Source organism: Hordeum vulgare, chromosome 7H (assembly GCF_904849725.1).
Source record: "Hordeum vulgare subsp. vulgare chromosome 7H, MorexV3_pseudomolecules_assembly, whole genome shotgun sequence".
In the NCBI taxonomy this organism is placed as follows: Eukaryota; Viridiplantae; Streptophyta; class Magnoliopsida; order Poales; family Poaceae; genus Hordeum; species Hordeum vulgare.
Window position 1 is genome coordinate 610732274 of NC_058524.1, and position 7166 is coordinate 610739439.

Sequence of the window (7166 nt, forward strand, 5' to 3'; positions counted from 1 at the left end):
CTCCGGAGGTGGATGTTTTTTTTGCTTTCACCCCTTCAAAGAAGTTCTTCACTTCGGCTTCCACGATCTTATCGTTTTCCTTCGGGCTCATCTCGTATGGTAACTTCTCTAGAGGCTTTAGAGAAGGACCGTATTTGTATTGCCTGCCTGTGGCTGTACTGCTACACGTCGGAGCAGATGGAGCGACTGCGACTGTCTTTCCTTTCTTACTAGGTAGAGGAGAAGGACTACACGCTGGAGGAGCCGGAGCGGCGGCGGGTCTCTTCAGCCCTTGTTGACGAGGCGGAGAAGGAGGAGGCAGCTGGCTGCTCGGGCGCACCGACGCAGGCGGAGAAGGAGGCGGAGTGCCGTCACGCGCCGGAGAAGGAGGTTGAGTGCCCTGATCACTCGCCGGAGGAGGCGGAGGAGGAGGCGGGCCCTGACTCGCCGGAGGAGGACGAGGAGGCGGAGGCGTCCAGTTCGGAAGGTGGATGAGCTCCTTCTGCCATAGGCATGGAGTCTTCAGAGAAGAACCCAGCCGAATCTCCCCTTCACCCGTATGGTGGTCAAGCTCAAGGTCCTCAAATCCTTCCGTTATTTGATCCACCAACACCCTAGCATATCCTTCTGGAATCGGCTGGCCGTGGTAGGTTGAGCCAGGTTCATTAGGTATAACAGAGCCAACAGCCGCCTTGACTTTGAATGTCATCCATTGCATCATAAGGTAGCAATGTTGAGACTCTGTGATAGCATCCACGGGGTAGCACGTGAAGACAGGCTCCAGCTGCTGAGTCTGCTCGGTGGAAGCCACGCTGCTTCTCCACTGAGATGGCGGCGTAGCTTTAGGGGAAGCTTCGGCAGGTCGTTTGCTGCGATCTGCTTCTCGTTCCTCTAGCCCTTGTACCCTTTCGTGCAGCGCGTGCAGTTGTCTATGCTCCGCTTTCTTCCTCCTCTCCTGGGTTTTGTAACCCCCTGCGTCCGGAAACCCAACCTTCCACGGAAGGGAGCCTGACGTGCCTCGTGTCCATCCAGGGTGCTCAGGATTCCCGAGGGCCATTGTGAGCTCGTCATTCTCTCTGTCTGGAATGAACGCCCCTTCCTGTGCTGCGGTGATATAGTGTTGAAGCTTCCTGACGAGTATTCGCAGTTGCTCTTCCGTCCAAACGCACTCCCCTGATACAAGGTCCAAGGTTCCGCCAACCCCAAAGAACCAAGTCCGGCAACGGTATGGCCATCTCAATGTCTCTGGTTCGACCCCTTTAGCAATCAGGTCATTCTCAGCCTTGTCCCACAAAGGTCGGGCTTTGAGGTAACCAACTGACCCCGTGCGATGGTGATGCTTCTTCTTCGCAGCATTTTTCTTGTTTGTCGCTGACATCTTCTTACACTTTTCCGATGTCTTGTGGGCCACAAATGCGGGCCATTGATCTCTGATCTTCTCAAACCGCTCGGTGAATTCTGGTGTCTCTTCTTTGTCGACAAACGTTTTTAGCTCATTCTTCCACCTCCTGAATAGTTCTGCCATCTTCTTAAGAGCATGAGACTTGATCAATTCCTCTTTAACTGGCTTCTCTGGACCCTTCTCTGGCAGTAGGGTGAAATTTTCCTTAAGCGTTGTCCAAAGATCTTCTTTCTGTTTATCGGAGACATAAGGCGTCGGCACCTCAGGGTCTTCATTCTTTGGCTTTAACCATTGCTGGATACTGATCGGGATCTTGTCCCTAACAAGAACCCCGCACTGAGCACGAAATGCATCCCTTGTCCGGATGGGTTCAATCGGCTTGCCATCGCGCGCGATTGCTGTGATCTCAAACCTTTCATCCGAGCGCAACTTTTTCTTCGGGCCCCGTTTCTTTACCGAAGTTGAGGTCGATCCGGAGGGCTAGAGAAAAAAGAAGAAAGACGAGAGTTAATTAATATGTGTACATATGAAAACAATGAATGCATAAATTAACTAGTCAACACCGGCTTAACTAATATATATATATACCTGGCCGGACTCGGTTCGGTCAACGGAGCCGTCATGAACGCCCTCTTCTTCACCCGGTCCTTCCAGATCATCATGAACGCCCTCTTCTTCACCCGGTCCTTCCAGATCATCATGAACATAGCCCTCTTCTTCACCCAGTCCTTCCAGACCATCGGTGTCTCTGAGAAACAACGCAATGACATCACTTCCTTGTGCGATTATCTCCCCAACATCGCTTCTTCCTCTTCGTCTCGGGAGTGATCCATAGTTTCTGCAAATATTTACAACATGTCAATTATTATTCAAACATGGTACAGATGGATATATATTAGTGCCAAACGTAGAACTAGCTAGCTAATCACAATAAGGAATCATGTTAGTCGCCTCGACGCTGCTTCTCTAGGGTTTGGGGTGGCCTAGACAACGCTTCAAGGGTTTGGGATGGCCTCGACACAACGCTTCAAGGGTTTGGGGTGGCCTCGACGACAACGCTCTTTTAACTTGGTAAATTTGGGTGGCCTCGAGAGAGTTTCTCGGGTAGGGGCGCGGCGGGAGGGGGTAGGAGACCAACATAGTTTTTTCTCTAGGGTTTGGGTGTCCTCGATAGTTTTGGTCGAGCGAGAGGGCCGAGGGGGGGTGCTCCCTTGGTATAAGTTATCACGGTCGAGAGTGGGTATATATATCGACCTCCCCTCATGTCGAAGTTATCCGGGAGGGGGTTATATCGACAACGACGCGACATACATATACATGGGAAAATAATGTTATCAGGGAGGGGGTATATCGGTACCCCCCCTCGTGGTGAAGTTCGATCGGGAGGGGGTATATCGACAACGACATACCCGATAAAAAATAAGAAGACAAAAGAAGAAATAAAAAGAGGTGAATAAGAAAGGAATAGAAGAGAAGCAATCGAAGAAAAAAAGAAGAAAAAAAAGGAGAAGAAGAAAGGAATAGAGGAGAAAGAAGAAAAAAAATAGAATTCTATTTTTTTTCTTCTTTCTCCTCTATTCCTTTCTTCTTCTCCTCTTCTTTTTCTTCTTTTTTCCTCTTCTTATTTATTTCTCCTCTTCTTCCTCTCCTCTTCTTCTCCTTTCTTCCTCTTCTTATTTTCCTTTTTCTCCTCTCATTCTTTTTCTTCTTCTTCGTTATCTTCCTAGCTATATATAATACTTTTCTAAAAATGTAACTTTTGCATATATAAAACTTTTTCTTCTTCTTCCTTCTTCCTTTTTCCTTCTCTTCCTTCTTTTCCTAAATATATAAAACTTTTCTAAAAATGAAACTAACCTAAAATGTACTAAATCAGAGAACGTATAAGATAAAACTAACCTAAAATGTACCCAAATATACTAAAAATCTAACTTTTATATGCACAGAGAAGATACATACATATATACATTTTTACAAAAATACAAAAAACAAATCATCATTTATATGAACAAAGGAGAGGACAGGGTGGGCGGCGCCGGCCTGACCAAGGAGAGGCACGGCGCCGACATCGGTGTAGAGGACGGCGGCGTGGTCGGGGCAGGGGCGATGGCGATTGACGGGGCAAAGGGCGGCGACGGCGTCGACGGGGCGGGTAGGGGCGCGGTAGAGGCACGACGAGGGCGCGCGGCGTGGTCGGGGGGCAGGGCGACGACGACGTGGTCGGGGGAAGGGGCGACGACGGCGAGCTCGGGCAGCCTGGCGGCGTCGTCGGAGAAATCGAAGAAACTGACGAAATTTTCACAACTGCTGGCTTATATAGCAAAGCCATTGGTACCGGTTCATGGCACCAACCGGTACCAATGCCCCCTTCAGTCCCGGTTGGTGCCACCAACCGGGACCAAAGGTCACTTTTCAGCAGCCCAAAGGGCGGGAAGCGGAGGCCTTTGGTCCCGGTTGGTGGCACCAACCGGGACTAAAGGATGGACATTGGTACCGGTTGGTTCCACGAACCGGTACCAAAGGACCTTGTGCTGCCCAAGTCGCGGCCAAATTTTAGTCCCACCTCGCTAGTTGAGAGGGGCGCGCAGTGGTTTATAAGCCCCACTGCCGCACCCCTCTCGAGCTCCTCTCCACTACAGGCTTACAGGCCTACTTGCTAATGCTTAGCCTGATGGGCCTTCTGGGCCTAATGCGGGCCTGAATCACTACAAGGAATCTGTTAATCCATGACGGTCCCTGTCCGTCGTGGATCATCCCAAAACTGTCATGCATGCCCATGCATGACGGATTTGAAATCCGTCACGTATATCGCGTCATAATTTGATATAGCACCTTCCTTGGCGGTTCTTGACTGTCATGGATTTGCCACTGGCCCTCCCGGCCCAAACTAGGATATGACGGAACAATCCGTCACCGATTTACATGACATGGATGTAACGTGGAGCTAAGATGGCATCTACGTGGATCTGACGTGGAGGCCAGCATGGCCCATGTAGTATCCAACCCAATTAGTGTTTTGGCCCAATAATTTCATTCCAATCCAACCGATTAACCCTTCTTTTCACCCCAACTTATCTTCTTAATGCATCATAATTTACAACAAGACATGCAATTATATTCATTCAACAAGACAATATAAATTTCCAACAATGTCTGATTTCAGAAAGCAAAATTAATATCAAAACATCACAAGCATATTTACAAGGTGCTATAAGCATAAGCATTTAACAAAAATCAAGTAACATAACATCATTGAAACTGCACTACTACATGATTTTAATCTCCAACACTACACCACCACTTCGAGGAAGCTTTTCAGACCCAAGTAATTCCTGCTAAAAAGCCTCGGTCGATAGTAACACGAACTAACTGCCAAACCTGCAAAGAATGCAAAACACAAAGAATTACACTGCATAAAAGACGTACAGCTCCCAAAGGAACGAAGGGAGTAATATTTATTACATGAAGCAATAATGAAATGAACCATTATATTTGTAAACAAGGCTTGAGCATGCGTAGCAAACCTCGATCAGCTTGCACAAGAACTACATATTTAATTTATTTCATGGCTTAAGAAACTTGGAAAACATTTGATTAGATGCCTATACAGAACATAGTCTCCTTAAAGCAGGAGACAGTAAAAATAGTGACTGGTGAACCATTATTCTTGCTATTGTGTTTAACATCACTAAACATCAAAGTACGTTGTAAAACCTGCAGAACGACAAGAGCTCTGATTGCCTTAAATTGAAATAATAACAATATTTATTTTTAAAACAAATGGATGTGCAGAAAAATTGCATCCAAATTGAACAGCAGGTATACATATTTCTTTGAACAACATAGCAAAGTCGATGATGGATGTGACATAGTTCATCTAACAACCCAAATCAGCGATGCAACCCGCCGATCGCGAGACTGCAATATCCTCACGCACAAGGTTCGGAACTCTTTTGGCGCTGCTCACCACCTGGTCAAACATTGGAATTTCTCTCCTTCCACACCTTCGAGTGCATCAAAATTGCAAATTAAGGCAATGAAAATAACGTGTTCTGCCATGACTACACAAGCGTTGAGTAAAACTACTACCTAGAGTATATGTTTCGTTTCATCACACTGAATAAAAACAGAATATAATGTTCCAACCATTGCAACTCCACCAGCATATGATTTAGTTTAGAAAATTATATGATTTTGTTTCTTACTTGGTATTCACATTAGATATTATGTAGTATGCATTTGTGGCTTGTGAAATGAGGCTTAGCATTATTATAATGTTCCTTAGCCAAATCCCATGAAGATGCTTCAAAATTCACATCACATTTGCGTAGTGCAGATCCGGAGATTCAGACATTCATGATTAAAAAATCACAGAAAGAAACATGCAGCTAACTACGTTTTCTGACTACAGGGCATTGATATTCACAACATCTCGGTACTTACTATAAAGTCGTAGGAAGCATAGAGCAGCCTTCTTTCTGACTACATGTTGGTAGCTACTTGTAATATTATGGGATGTTTCGTCACTTGAATCGCTAAAATAAGAAAACAGAGAAAGGTGAGTGAAATAATGTCCACTTATAAGAAGTTTCTCGGCACATCACAACAATTAACAATGCATATTACCATGGAAACGCGTGACATTTTGTGTTGGGCTAGGAGTAACCATGCGTGCAAAAAATCAGAAGCAGCATAATCTAATTTCAGATCTTACATTGGCCATAGGAAATCGAGAAAGACTAGTAGGGTGTGGAAGGGAATGAAACTCACCTCGTGCTGCTGCCAAGCACATGTAGCGCAGCTGCCCTGGTCCTTGCCCTTGATGACCAAGCCGCTCTGCCTCAAGCACGGTGGTCGTTGCAGGCCAGCCCAACGGGCCCGAGCGCACTGAGCTAGGGGTACCATCCACGAGGAGGAGAGGGCGCAAAGTGGCATGGTGTGCAACAGAGAGTAGCCGCCGGAGACGCACTGACGATGGATATGAAGTGCAACTGAAACCTTAGACACATGATTTGGTTCTCGGGCAAGCACATGATACCATCAGCAGCTGATCCAGTCGGACTGTAGGTTGGAGGACTCGTAGACCATATTGTGAGCGTGCTGCACGGTGGCCGACATGACCGAAATGTGCGGGCGCTCGCCACGGTGTGAGGGGTCGCACGAGACAGAGATATGTGTTGCCAGAGGGATGGATGGGTGGCGGTGCGGTGGATCTGGTAGCTGCCGGAGCTACGACGTGAGAGAAGGGGAGGGGAAGGGCCGGCGGCGATCATTGGGAGGAGGTAGGAAAAGAGGTGGTAGATGGCGGGTGGCGGCTGGGACGGTGGGGGTGGAGAGCAGTCGGGAGTGGGCTGAGGAGGAGGGTTCTAGGGTTAGCTATTCATATGGTGAGTAGTTACACGGGCTTTAGCGGGCTTGCGCGGGTTTGTGGGGCTGCAGCAGGAATTCCATGACAGATTTGGAAAACGTCATCTAAATTCCGTCATGGATTAACAGGTTTCTTGTAGTGAATCATCGCCGATGGATGGGTTTCTAGTCGTATTCAGGCCGTGGTGGCCTAGTTGGTGGCAATTTTTTTATTTTTCCATTTTTTCTTTCTTTATTTTATTTCTTTTTTGCATTGGTACCGGTTGTCTACCACAGCCGTGGTGCGGTTGAATGTTTAGTCCCACCTCGCCAAGCGAAGGGCTTCGGAGCCTGTTTATAAGCTCCGCTGCGGCTGCAACGTGGAGAGGAACATCTATTTTTTATTTTATTTTTCCATTATTTTTGTTTTGTTTTTTGC

The 7166-nt window shown here is 47.1% G+C and overlaps 1 long non-coding RNA gene across 2 annotated transcripts; it reads right to left on the minus strand.

Moving 5' to 3' along the window:
* Positions 1 to 4517: 4517 nt before the first annotated feature.
* Positions 4518 to 6672, minus strand: LOC123408357. 2 transcript variants are annotated; one of them, XR_006612729.1, is made up of 3 exons: positions 6152 to 6672; positions 5825 to 5916; positions 4518 to 5385 (listed from the first exon to the last, which is right to left on the minus strand). It is a non-coding gene; the product is annotated as an uncharacterized LOC123408357 (long non-coding RNA). The 2 variants fall into 2 exon arrangements; XR_006612730.1 differs by lacking the exon at positions 5825 to 5916.
* Positions 6673 to 7166: the final 494 nt, after the last annotated feature.